The sequence below is a fragment of the Cryptomeria japonica genome, chromosome 10 (genome assembly GCF_030272615.1).
Source record: "Cryptomeria japonica chromosome 10, Sugi_1.0, whole genome shotgun sequence".
Taxonomy (NCBI): Eukaryota; Viridiplantae; Streptophyta; class Pinopsida; order Cupressales; family Cupressaceae; genus Cryptomeria; species Cryptomeria japonica.
The window spans coordinates 802358693-802372179 of record NC_081414.1 but is presented as its reverse complement, the minus strand read 5'-3'; the positions used below and the strand labels follow the sequence as shown (position 1 = coordinate 802372179).

Genomic DNA, 13487 nt, shown 5'->3' with positions numbered 1-13487 from the left:
TATACATGTTCTTTAATTCCTTGATATTGGTGGCATTTTTGTTCATGTGATTAAGGTAGCACCTAAATTATGACAAATAGACTTTGAGCTATTTTCATATTTAGTAATTAGTATTGTGATGTAGTGATTAGATAATAGGCTTTGTACTATTGTTGGTTGCTTTAGATTGTCGAATGTTTCATATATATCTTGAAGACTTTGAGCTACAAGCTATATTAGTTATAATTGTAATTGATTTGAAAGTTAGATGGTAATCACATAAGACTTTGTGCTTATGTAGTTTTAGGGATAATTTAGTCATTGTTTGCAAGTTTTTTTAGTTGGTTATTTTGTAAGAAGTTTCATCAAGTAAGGGGATATATGTGAATTTAAAAAAGAAGAGAGAATTCTACACCCTAAGCTTACCCCCAAGTTTATTTTCAAAGTTGTTGAAATACCCAAACTCTACCAGTGAACCTCCCCTTGGTGAGAGGAGAGACTTTGTCTCAACATAGCTATGTGTGAAATACACATTTTGGCATTGGTACGCTAGTGACAAAATATTCAGCCAACAATGTCCTCTCCCCTAGCTGTTCTTCATACAAATGATACTTTTTATAGATTGTGTTTAAGAAAGTGAAATGAGGAGGAAAGCTTCCCTCCTCTTTTAAGTGTGAGAATGATGCCAATCTATATTAGCTCTATCTCATCACTATTTGCATACTTGCATTATTACGTTTTCAAAGGTTATTACCTTTTTAGGTCTATTTAATTATTAATATAAATTATTGATAGTTCAATATTAATCATTATTTAAAAATAATTTTAAAATAAAAGATAACATTGGACTTATGCATTACTATTATAGTAAATATTAGAGAAACCAATCTTCAAATAAATTATATTGTAGAACATCTCAATAAATAATATAATTTAGCTTTTTAGTAAATTAGATTGTTGAATCTTTCAAAAGTTATATGGTGATTTATTGAAATTAAATTGCATTGTTTTGTCTCAACTTTTATAAAATAGTGGTTCACAATAATTCATCATTCACAACCATGAATAGTACATTTAACTCTCATTGCAATGAGTCAATGATGATATTGCCATTATAATTCAACTATGTAGATTTCGTGTCAAACTCATTGACCCATGTATAATGAGTAGTGGTTCACAAGAACCCATCTCTCATGAGAATGAATGGTACACTTAGCCCTCATTGCATCTAGGTGATGCTCACACAAGTGAATCATTGGACTTTAGTCTTCGTGTCAAAATCATTGACCCATATATAATGAGCAGTGGTTCACAAGAACCCATCTTTCATGAGAATGAATGATACACTTAGCCCTCATTGCATCTAAATGATGCTCACATAGGTGAAACATTGGGCTTTCCCTTCCTCAGAGATAACCCATCCTAGTACTATTCCAATTCAAGTACGCTTAAATCCATATTTTATGAGTATTGGTTCACATGATCATGAATATTGTACTTAACACTCATTGTATGGACCATAGTAAATTTTTGAAAATCTATGAGATATCACTTGTTATTTATGAATAACAATTCACATGATCATGAATATTGTACTTAACGCTCATTGAATAGACTATAGTAAAATTTTGAAAATCTATAAAATATCACTTGTTAAACACCCTTGTTAGATTTGCACCATAGATTAAGTAGACTCCTAAAATTGACATCTCTCTATATCTACACTTAAATAAATTTTCTAATTTTTCAAATTGTATAGTAAATTCTAGAAATATCAGCAAATAGATACGCAAGACGTTGCGAACGGACGGTCGCGATTGTCCACGGTTTAAGGTCTCTTGCAGTTTCCTCCTTTGCCCTAGCTCTCTCTAATGTACCCCTGGAACCCTAACCCTAAATGATCAAACCCTACAAATCCACTCTTCGACAATCGATAACGAAATATGCGTTGTGAAGAGAGCATTTGCCCTGTACAAGTTTGTTCCACGACTGGAGGGGCAGATTCGTTAGATTTAGATCTCTGAGCTGTGAAGTTTCTCTGTCAAAGCGACAATGTGCGGTACATATAAATTGAGTCTTGTTGTTTGAGTATCCGTTTTTTAAACTTGTTGCATTCGATTTCCTTTTTGTTTCTGTTGTGGTTTGTTTTAGGTGGAATCTGATTGATTTTTGAAAGAAATAGAATGTTGTATTGATCTTTGAGAGGCAGCTGGTAAGATTTCTTAGAATGTTTATATGGAGTTTGAATGACGGATTTTTATCGTTTGAGAGGTTTTTTAAAGGCAGGCAGCTGATGAAAATTCTTATAATGGGTAATTTGCGGCTGAAATCTGTGATGCCAACACCTTGGAGACCTGATGCCCTGTTCCTTTATCGATTTATTTGATTGGAATCATATTTTTTTGTTGATCTCTGTTTATAGATTTATGATGTGAACTGGCTCATCTCTCACATATCGGGATTTTATATGAAGGACTTTTAATTTTCGTTTCCTGCCTTGCACCTCTTCCTTTAGTTGTTTTGATTTTATGAGTAGTGAGTTTACCATTGTTGTTCTGTTTCATTTGTCGGTATTTTTCGGCTCTGGTATTCGGCGGCCAATCTTCAAATTTGATGAGGGTCTTTCAGGAAGCGACGAGTATTAGAAATGCTCGGTCAATATTGAATATTGCTCCCATCCAGGAAGCCGTTTTGTGCGATTTAACTACTTTCATAGATTGAGTTGAGAAATACCAACAGATGAAGCATAACAACCACACTCACAGTAAACACTATTAAAATCAAATAGTAAACACTGTTGAAACCAAGTAAAGAAAAGAGCGGTGCAAGGCTGGAAAGGGAGAGATGATGACAGCCTAATTACCAGGCTAGGACATAATTTGTGTTTATAGAGAGTGAAATGAGGAGGAAAGATTCCCTATTGGTTTGAGTGCCGGAATGATGGCATTCTGTATTAGCTCTATCTGATCACTCTCTTGGCATTTTTTAATTGTTCTTAATCTCTGTTTGATTTTAACACTGTGTTGAGTTTGCGGTACATCGTCTAATGTCCAGAATGCTGCTTTCTGTAGAAATGCCCGAGTCTTGTCATTATTGTATTCTTGAATCGCAGTCTTTCTCAGAACAAGGATTAGGGGACATGTTTGGAACTACTTCTGTGATAGATTAGGCGGCATTTTTTAGAACTATTAATCTATAGGAATTCTTTCCAAATCACTTCCTTCGATCTTTATTTGTTTAAGTGGTTATGCTTTGTTTTAAGAAGTCAAGGTCGTGTTTGATTGCAGTGTAGGAATTGAGTGAGGTTAAATTGCTCTGGGATTTCCCTTATTTGGTCAGTCTCTGCACTTCTTAAAGTTGTTTGTGCATGCTCATATTCACTTTCATCTGATTTGCTTCAATTTGATTACATCAAATCATAATCTATCTATGCATCTAGTGCAAATATTGCTAAAAGACTAGATAATACATTTTAGCTGGCATCATGCAATGTACAGCTTTTTTAAACGAGATCAAATGCTCTTTATCGCTGAGCCGCCTCTCTCTGTATTCATCATGCTGGAAAATTTATGTAGACACCGTTGCAGTGAGAGAAACAGTAGCTGGAGAAGCATGATCTATGTGCCTATATTAAATTTAGATCCTAGAAGCACTCTGTGAGACACAGAAAATTGTTGAACATTAATAATGTTATGGCAGAAGCAAAACACGAAAAGATAAATCAGAAAATAGGACTTCAAATTTATCCCCATCAAGAGAAGCCAAGAATTTAGATCGCCGTTGGACAACCATAAATAAAGTTGCCTGGCATTGTAACATTTAGATCCCAGATCATGTATGTGTACCGAGATCAAATGAATATAATCCTGCATCTTCGGTTTTTTTTGCATTATGTGTTGGTTGGGTGAAAGTAGATGTGGTCTTTCAGTCAATTTTAACACACTTTATCGTGTCTGTAGGTAAATACCTTAAGAAATAGTGTTTAATTCAATTTGAATGCCTCGTCATGTTATTAGTAACGAGTTCTACAGCAAATACTAGATTATTTAAGAAGTGAATACAATCATGTTGAGTTTTTTATTTTATCATTTCTTAAGGATTTGAACCATGCTTCATCATAAAAGCTACAATTTTGTGTTCTCTTTTTTTTTTTTGATGCTTTATGAATATGCTATGTGGAAAAAATTATATATAAGAACCCAATTCTAATCAAGCAAAATGTTTAATGTCTCTGAGTAACCTGATGTTAATCTAGCAAAATGTTGAATTCTCAAGTCTGTATAACCCAATGCTCATCTAGCAAAATGTTTAATTTTCTCAATTCTGAGTAACCCAATGCTAATCTAGTAAAATGTTTAATTTTCTCAAGTCTGAGTAATCCAATGCCAATCTAGCAAAAATGATCTAGCAAAAATGTTTAATTTCCTGGTTATATAGATATTTGCATGAATAAAGGGAGAGAAAATATCACAAGATATTATATGATTGGAATGAATAGTTACAATCTAAGGATTATCTTACTTGTCTAATTTCCTGGTTATATAGATATTTGCATGATCACAAGATATTATATGATTGGAATGAATAGTTACAATTTAAGGATTATACATAAGTAAGAAATGTGTGTTTTTAATGAACATTTGTAATCTTAGTATTTCCCAAAATTTCTTAAGGTTATATATTCCTTATTAATCAGCCTGCTAGAATAAGTGATTAGTTTAGTGATATATGATGCAAGTTTATTCCTCCACCTTCTATAATACCTGTACCTAATAAACCATGACCTTTACTATAATTCAAGTTGCATTATGTTTAATACTATTTTCTTTACTATAATTCAAGTTGCATTATGTTTAATACAACCACCTGTTGTGGCTTACAAAATGCTTTCAAAAAAATTCCAATATTCTAGCTAACAAAAAAGTCAAGAGTATCATTCATAGCAATAAATGTGATTAGGAGAATCAACAATACTATCAAAAGTTCATATAATGCTCATGGAGACATTCACCTAGATACAATATTTGCACATTAGACTTGTTACTTGGGGATTTAAAAAAGGCACATTATGGTAGATAGGATGAAACCTATAATATTATATTAAAAATATTCTTGGCATGTTGCAAGACATCAAAACAATAATCTACAACCCTTTACTTTTGTTATCGGACCTTTCCATTATGAATCTATTAACTGCGAAATATGTTGTCGTCAGATAAATGAAGGATCAAGGAATCTATGAATGCTTTTATTTTTTATGAAATTAAAAGGTAAATTAAGATTTAAAAAATCTATGAATGCTTATTTTTAAAAATTTAGAAGGATAAATTCTTACAGGCAAAAATTTAACTATGTAATAAGAATAGGATTGATTTTATATAATGAAAAGATAATACATAATGTGCTGTCATAGAATCAGCAACAAATGCTGTTCTTTGTTATCTGCATAGAGGCCTAAAAAATATGTCAAATTTGTCATCCATTGGAAGTTTGGAATGTAAGATCTTTTAGGCTAAAACTTGAGCATTAGCTTCCACTTTAGACTACCAAATTTGTGCGTTTTTCCAAGCTTTATTTTGAAATTTCCATTTCCATTTACATTTCCATTTTTGATTCAATTTAAATGTAAGATAGGCATAAGTTCTAAATATATTTCTTTTAATGGGAAAAAGACAAACTGATGCTTTGACAACCAACCACCAATACTTGAAACAATTACATTTCAATAGAGTGCAAAGCTTCATGAGCAGATAAGAGTACCAAGGATATCAAAAAAATAATAAAATCCTTTGAGCCTATTACTTAAAAACAAACTTTCTTCACAAATTTGACCAATTATCCCATTCCAGAGTAGCAAAATCCCATGTATCTCCAAATTGACGGACTCCTTTCTTAAATAAATGTAAGCTTGCCTTTTAAAAGAAACAATAAGAGGCTGTCCTTGATATTTGGATCAATCTAGTCCAATATAAGTTTCACCAAGATTTTCCATGGTTTATCTCTTACAATAACCTGAACTATCCATTTGTTGTTAGGCAAACTCCTTGTGTTTTGGGATCCAATATGCCTAACCCACCTTTAGATCACGAGGTGTATTTGAAACCAACAGAGGTGTATTTGAAACCAACATAAGCCAAAGCTAACGACACACAAGTTTGATAAGGTCATCATAACCTTGTTTTGCGGGCATCCAACAAAATGGGGATGCTCAACTAACGAGAGATTTGACCATGTTTTGTTTGCTTCCATTCTGAGGGGATCTAAGGAGGTTTATCAATTTGTGTCGAGGTTTATCAATTTGTGTCATGAGGAATTCAATTTTCTGATGTTATCAATTTGTGTCATGAGGAATTCAATTTTCCGATGTGCTAATTTAGACCTTGAAATTGAGCAATAAAGGTTAATAACGTCCATAGCATTTGAAATCTCCTCTTTTGAATTTTGAAGAAAGAGCATGTAATCACCAATAAAATGTGAATTCATGATCACAACATTACAAGGAAGAGAGCTACCCTTGATTAAGCTCATCTGATTATATTTTTGTAGCAAATAACCAAGTGCACCAACAACCAAAACATAAAGAAAAGGAGACAAAGGGCAGCCCTGTTGGATTGAGTGTTGAAGTGGGAAGGTGCCATATATCTCATTATTAACTATTAGTTTTTCAACATGTTTACATAACTTGGAGCCAAACCTCAATGGTTGCAACATTTTGAGGATAAATCTCCAGTGCATTTGATCTTGATTATGATAGCATTTTGACCTGATTCTTGAGCCCATTCTAAAGTTCCCCATGCAAGAATAAGGTTATTAAGAATATATCTCCCTCCAAGGAACCATGTTTTCTCAGCTATAACAATACCTTTAGCTAATCCTTGTAGCAAGTGCTTTGACAATAATTTTGTAAGAAGTATTAAGCAAGGTAATAGGGCGCCATCCAACAATCGTATCTTCATTCTTTCCTTTGGAAATTAATTTGATGAGTCCCCTATTAATATTTGGCCCTAATGAGCCTAACTCCAATAATTTTGTAAGAAGTATTAAGCAAGGTAATAGGATGCCATCCAACAATCGTATTTTCATTCTTTCCTTTAGAAATTTATTTAATGAGTCCCTTATTAATATTTGGCCCTAATGAGCCTAACTCCAATAATTTTGTAAGAAGTATTAAGCAAGGTAATAGGACGCCATCCAACAATTGTATCTTCATTCTTTCCTTTAGAAATTTATTTGATGAGTCCCCTATTAATATTTGGCCCTAACAACATGCTCTAGATCTTCAATGGAGAGATTATGATCTAAAAAGTGGCTATAGTCAACATCTAATTTTTTGGGATATGATCTTTTATAATATCTTCCAAAACTGTTTGAACATTCGCCAATGCTTATCTTCTTTACCCTCCTCGACCCAATGTAATCTAGCTCTGATTTTTGCACCTATCTTGAGTGACAATTTATTGAATGCACAAAACCTTCTACAACTACATTTTGACACCGTTTTATAATTCAAAAGCATGTAAAACGATGAGATTGATTCCATCAAAATATTAATTATATTGTATTTAGTTGTATGCTTCTGGATTAGGATTAGACTGTGCTTGATAAAAAAACTCAAACACAGTCTAATTTAGAAGCATACAACAACCAATAATATATTTTAAAATAATAGATAAAGTAATATTCAAGTAAAATTTGGAACTTTGTTATTGTTCATTGCAGGTGTAGAGAATCCAATAATTACTAATTTCTAAAGATGGAAACTTAAAAGTAAATTAAAAAAGGTATATACAATGTAGTCACTAATAAATACATGATCAAACAATGGCTCTATAAATTTAATTATTTTAGCTTCTCTCCCTTTTCATTGATAGTTGTTTTTTCAACATTTATATTATTGTTTGTATAAATATAGTAATTTAAAATTTATAATATTTTTTTTTATCAATAATTTTATAATATTACTATTTTATTATTTTCAAGAAAAAATCAAATTATATATTGTCTATAAAAAATTATATGAAGTCATTTATATTTAAAAAATTATGTTGTAACATATGGAGAAATACCGACTTTTGGAGTTATTTTGCAAATTTTATCACCCAAATTTTTAGTATTGATTAAAAAAATTGTGTTTGGACTACCTTCCATTCAAAAATCAAACTAAAAAGAGCTTACTAAAAATAAAAATTAAAATAAACTGTTTGGATTACCTTACATTTAAAAATCTCAAAGTAAAAAAGGCTTAACAAAAATCTCAAATTTTCAACACAAAGGAAATTGCAACCTCGTCAAGCTCATCTTAAATGGTGAGGTAGATATCTTAAGGCCAGATTAACAAATATAACCAATGACCACATCAAGAGGTTAAAAATAGTGTAGACACCAACAATTAATATTTTCTCTATTCATCATTTTTAATCATTTGCCTTCGTCATCTTACTAATTTTCCCTCTTTTTCAAATGCTTAATCTTTCATTTCCCTTAAAAAATAATCAATTCATTATCCTCTTTCATATTTATCTATCCTTTATAACTAAATAATTTTAATTATTTAATTATTTAACATTTCCTCTATAGTCGAATAAATTTAATTTGTTCCTCTATTCACCTTTTTCTTTTAGATGAAATATTTATTTACCTTTACCCCCTTGCTCATGAAACTAAATAATTTTATCTTTTACTTTCCATATTTTCCCACTCAAATCCCCACTCTCTTACAGTCGTCACCACTTGTCTTTTGATGCTTTTCTATAAATTCCCACTCCTCTCCTATCTTTGGCAAATTTTCTCCTATACAATCCTAATCATCCATCTCTTCTAGAAAAAATCAAATAGAGGCGTTGATCGATCTCCTCCAAATCTATAAATTTGAATCTTTGCCTCCATTTTTCCTTTAACCACTATCACTTGAGCTCTTCTTTTGTCTAACTTTTATGCTTGCAAAGTTTTGATGAGGACAACTATACCAAATTTCTCAGAAGACTTGATGACTATGGAGATTTTTAGGGGAGTTATTGTTTCATGTTTATGATTTGATGTTATCATACTTATGGCTTTGTTGTTGTATGCTCATTTGCTCTTGTTCATCGCGCTCATGATTTTGGTGTTATTATGCTTAGTGCGTTGATAATATTATGCTTAGTGCTTTGATGCTATTATACTTGTTGCTTTGAGACTCTTATATTCGTTTGCTCTCGTTCTAATATTCTCTATAGGATAGATTATATTTGGCTTTGATTTAAAGGTTTAGTAGTTTCCTTAGGAGAATCATTGTGTTCAAATTTCTAGGCTATATATTTGGCACACTCGTCGAGACCCCATGTCTCGAATTTGATCATTTTCATGAGTTTTTGTTGATTTTGCAAGTGATTTTTTTGAAGATATGCATTTTTGAGTTGCCTGGATAAAAAAATGCACTTCTGACTATTGGATCTGCACATATGATAGGCAAAAAGTTACGCGTTTGATAGAGACCTATGCTTTTGAGGGTCAAAATTGCACATCTAATCACCACAATTGTGCATTTGATCACCAATGCTACGCTTTTGAAGTTATATCTTTCCTTTTAGTTTCATTTTTGCATTCTAAGTTTCATCTTTTGGGATTTGATTTGTTGGTTCATTTTGGTATGTTCTTCATGTTGAATCTATCCCTAACAAGTTTGTATAACCCCTATCTCATTTGATGAAGAAACCCTCAACTTATTAGCAATCTTCTTGTAGGAAAAGGGGGTAGAAATCAAAACTTCTAATGTATGTTCTTTGTAGGATTTTGCAGGTGATTTTTTGAAGATTTGCATTTCTAAGCCGCTTGGATAAAAAGTTGAACTTTGGACACATAGTGGTGCTTCTAACTACCGAATCTATGCATTTGATAGGACGACCTATGCTTTTAATATGGTCAAAATTGTGCATCTAATCACTAGAACCGTGCATTTGATCACCAGTGTTGTGCTTTTAAAGGTATATCTATCCTTTTGGTTTCATTTTTGTATTCTAAGTTTTGTCTTTTGGGATTTGATTTGTTGGTTCATTTTGATCTATTCTTCATGTTGAATTTGTCCGTAAAAAGTTTGTACAACCCCTATCTCATTTGACAAAGACCCCCTCAACTTATTAACAATATTCTTATAGGAAAAGGGGATCATAACTTCTAACATGTAGTCTTGTAGGGTTTTGTTGATTTTGTAGATGATTTTTTGAAGATCTACATTTTTGAGCTGCTTGGATAAAAAAATGTGCTTCTGACTACTAGATCTAGGCATCTAATAGGTAGACGTATGCTTTTAATTGTGAGTTTTGCACATCTAATCGCCAGAACTATGCATCTGATCATGTGTGTTGTGCTTTTGAAGGTATATTTGTCCTTTTGGTTTTGTTTTTGCATTCTAAGTTTTGACTTTTGGGATTTGATTTGTTGGTTCATTTTGATCTGTTCTTTGTGTTGAATGTATCCATAACAAGTTTGTGCAACCCATATCTTGTTTGACGAAGACCCCCTCAATTTATTAACAATCTTTTTGCAGGAAAAGGGGGTAGAAAAAATAAATTATAACATGCGGTTTTGTAGGGTTTTCATTGCTTTCATTGTCTTTTCTTTCTGGAATAGAGCACATTTCAATTCGATGCACTAAAAATAACCCTATTTTCCATGTCTTGCGTGCTTACACTTCTGTTTGAGTGGATCCGATTGTTATGTACATATCCTTTGCCCTTGCCTTCATAGATCTGAAGTGCACGTGAAACACATAACGACACCCACTTTTTTTTAGTAGGAGGCCTGCTTAGGGATTTCATTACCTTAGGGTTTGATCTCGAGAACACAATCTCTAGTGGGCTATATCAAGGGATGAAAGCGAAATCTTGAGTACAATCTAAGCATGTATCAGTGGGTGTCCATATATTCTGTAGTGATGCAGGACATATTGGGGTGAGGACTTGGGTTTGGTTATGGAAATCAAATGCATACTAGATCTCCACATCTGGCTTCTGATGTTGGTGTTCTTGGAGCCATTATTACGAGCCTTTATGTAATTCAAAAACCAATCTTTGTAATGCTTTATTAGTTCAAGGTGTGCATATCGTACCCCATGTTAGGAATTGCATGCAGAAAATATCAATTATATGCAGATAAATATTAGACACTGGAATGAAAAACATAGAAATAACAATAGAGAGGAGACAATATTTAACATGGTTCACACAAACTCAAGCTACATCCACCAAACAGAGAGTCCAATATTATTATCAGGTAAATCAAACCGATTACAACCAACAATCCCCTTGCAACTCAATACTGTTGCAAAATGCTACAAATTCTCTATAGAAAACCCCTAACCCTTAGCCTTTTTATCAAGACTTATGTCGGTTACAAAATTAGGGTTACAACATGTCAGCCAATAGAAAAATAACACCTCACACCTTTATAAAATAATAAGTCTTTTTGGTCTCGCGGGGCGTTGCCCCCAAACCCCCATAAAAAAATATGGGGGGAAACTGCGTCGATAGAAGTAGGGAAAATTTAACCTTCGAGTCTGATTAGGCTCCATATAACAACACTCCACATATACTCCTCATGTACCCCCTTGGTAAAATAGGAATCCCTCATTGGTTTTCAAACCTTTGAGGTAATAGGAAAGATGGGCCAATATTATTTGAGCTTATGCTACTAAGCTCGTGCCACTTGACCTCTATCTATCTGCCTTGGATGGGTATTTCATTACAACATGAGCTTTGCGAGTCAAAGTTAAACAACCCAATCTATCTTTTGTGCTTGTCAAGTATCTTCTATCTTGAGAAAAACCTCAAAACACTTCAATCAATTTTAAAAATTTATCAATAGTGACCCTAAACCTGGACCAAAATTGAAACTACACTCAAATTGCGCTTTTGTCATAGTTTTGCATTTTTGTAGGTTACAACGATGCATCTAATACCTAAAACTACACATTTTTAGAGAATCTGCACAATTGATCACAAAAGTTCTGCTTTTGATCACGAGACCCTCACTTTTGATCACCAAAACTGCTCTTTTGAAACTAAAACTAAGATAAAAAACTTTTGTGTTTGCGTGAAATTGAAACTAAAACTAGGGAGCTTAGGATTCACATTGATTCGAATATGAGATTTAAACTGAAACCAACACAATTACATCTTTCTTCTTCCTACATTTTCTTTGCATCCTTAGAACCAATCAAAATCTTCTTGCATCTAGATTAGTTTTCTTTAGCTAAATCTAGGATCAATCATTCATTGTTAAAAATCAAATCTTACACTTCACTGATTTGGCCTTCATCTTAGGTCAAATTAGTCTATCCTCTTATTCGTTGGGCTTGTACTCATTAGTCTAGTGCAATTTTGACTTATCAATCACCATCATGTCTTCACCATTCAAGGTCTAGGCACTCCTTTGACGATCTGAGGTTCCCTTTGGATTTCCATCCTTATAATCTTGTTATCCTCAATTATATCTTGTTATCATCGTGAGCATGTTTTTTCCTTGTTTGTCCCTTTTTCACTGGTGTGAAATTTAGGTGCAAATTGGGTTTGTAAACCCGGTTTACACCAAGTATGGTTTTTAGGTGCAAATTGGGTTTGTAAACCCGATTTACACCAAGTATGGTTTTTAGGTGCAAATTGGGTTTATAAACCCAATTTACACCTTAGCAAGTCCAAATCGAGTTTATAAACCCGATTTGAACCTATTTATGACACTGAAGTTTTTAAATGCCCAGTTGTGCAAATTGAAATAGGAGTCTATTTCCTTTGTTTTTAAGTCTTTTTCATCATTTTAGTTTTCATTTTATCTATTTGAGTTCGCTTGAAGTCGAGAGCGAATGACTTCTTTGAATTTCCATTCAGGTTTGTGTTTCTATCTCTGGTTATTTAGGGTTTCAATACTCATTTTATTTTTTGAATGCAAATCTTTTTATCATTCAATTTGACTGAAGTATTAGCATGCGATGTTGCTCAGGATCATTGACCTGAATGACATCACATTTTTTATGTCATTCGGGTTGATAGTTCTAGGCGACATAACTGGTTTGACTTATCACACTTCCTATTTTTTGTGGTGTTGGGTGGGACCAGAGGCTCGCTACACACCACAATTCATTATGGTGTGTAGCAGGTTTGCGACCCCACCTTGCATTGAGTTTAAGCCTTTCCTTTTATGCACTATATACTGCCATTATTTTATGGTGTGTGGCAGGGCTGTAGGCTCGCCATGCACCATGACACAGTGCGTGGTGGGTTTGGAACCCCAACACACACAATTTTCATTATTAACCTTTGCACTTCATGTAATGGCTTTGTGGTGTGTGGTGGGGCCGTAGGCCCACCATGCACCATACATTGACATGGTGCGTGGTGGGTTTGCGACCCCACCCAACACCGTGCTTGTTGTTTTACCCTTCGCTATGTTATGTAAGTGTTTGATGCATGATAGGACCATAGGCCCGCCTTGCACCAAAATGAGTTGTATAGCAAGTCTACAACCCTACCGAAACC

General features: G+C 33.3%; 2 non-coding genes across 2 annotated transcripts; both read left to right on the top strand.

Moving 5' to 3' along the window:
- Positions 1 to 2260: 2260 nt before the first annotated feature.
- On the top strand, positions 2261 to 2346 carry LOC131072270 (small nucleolar RNA Z101). Its single transcript, XR_009112680.2, has one exon. It is a non-coding gene; the product is annotated as a small nucleolar RNA Z101 (small nucleolar RNA).
- A 525-nt stretch (positions 2347 to 2871) lies between these two features.
- Positions 2872 to 2952, top strand: LOC131072272 (small nucleolar RNA Z102/R77). The gene has a single exon (XR_009112681.1). It is a non-coding gene; the product is annotated as a small nucleolar RNA Z102/R77 (small nucleolar RNA).
- Positions 2953 to 13487: the final 10535 nt, after the last annotated feature.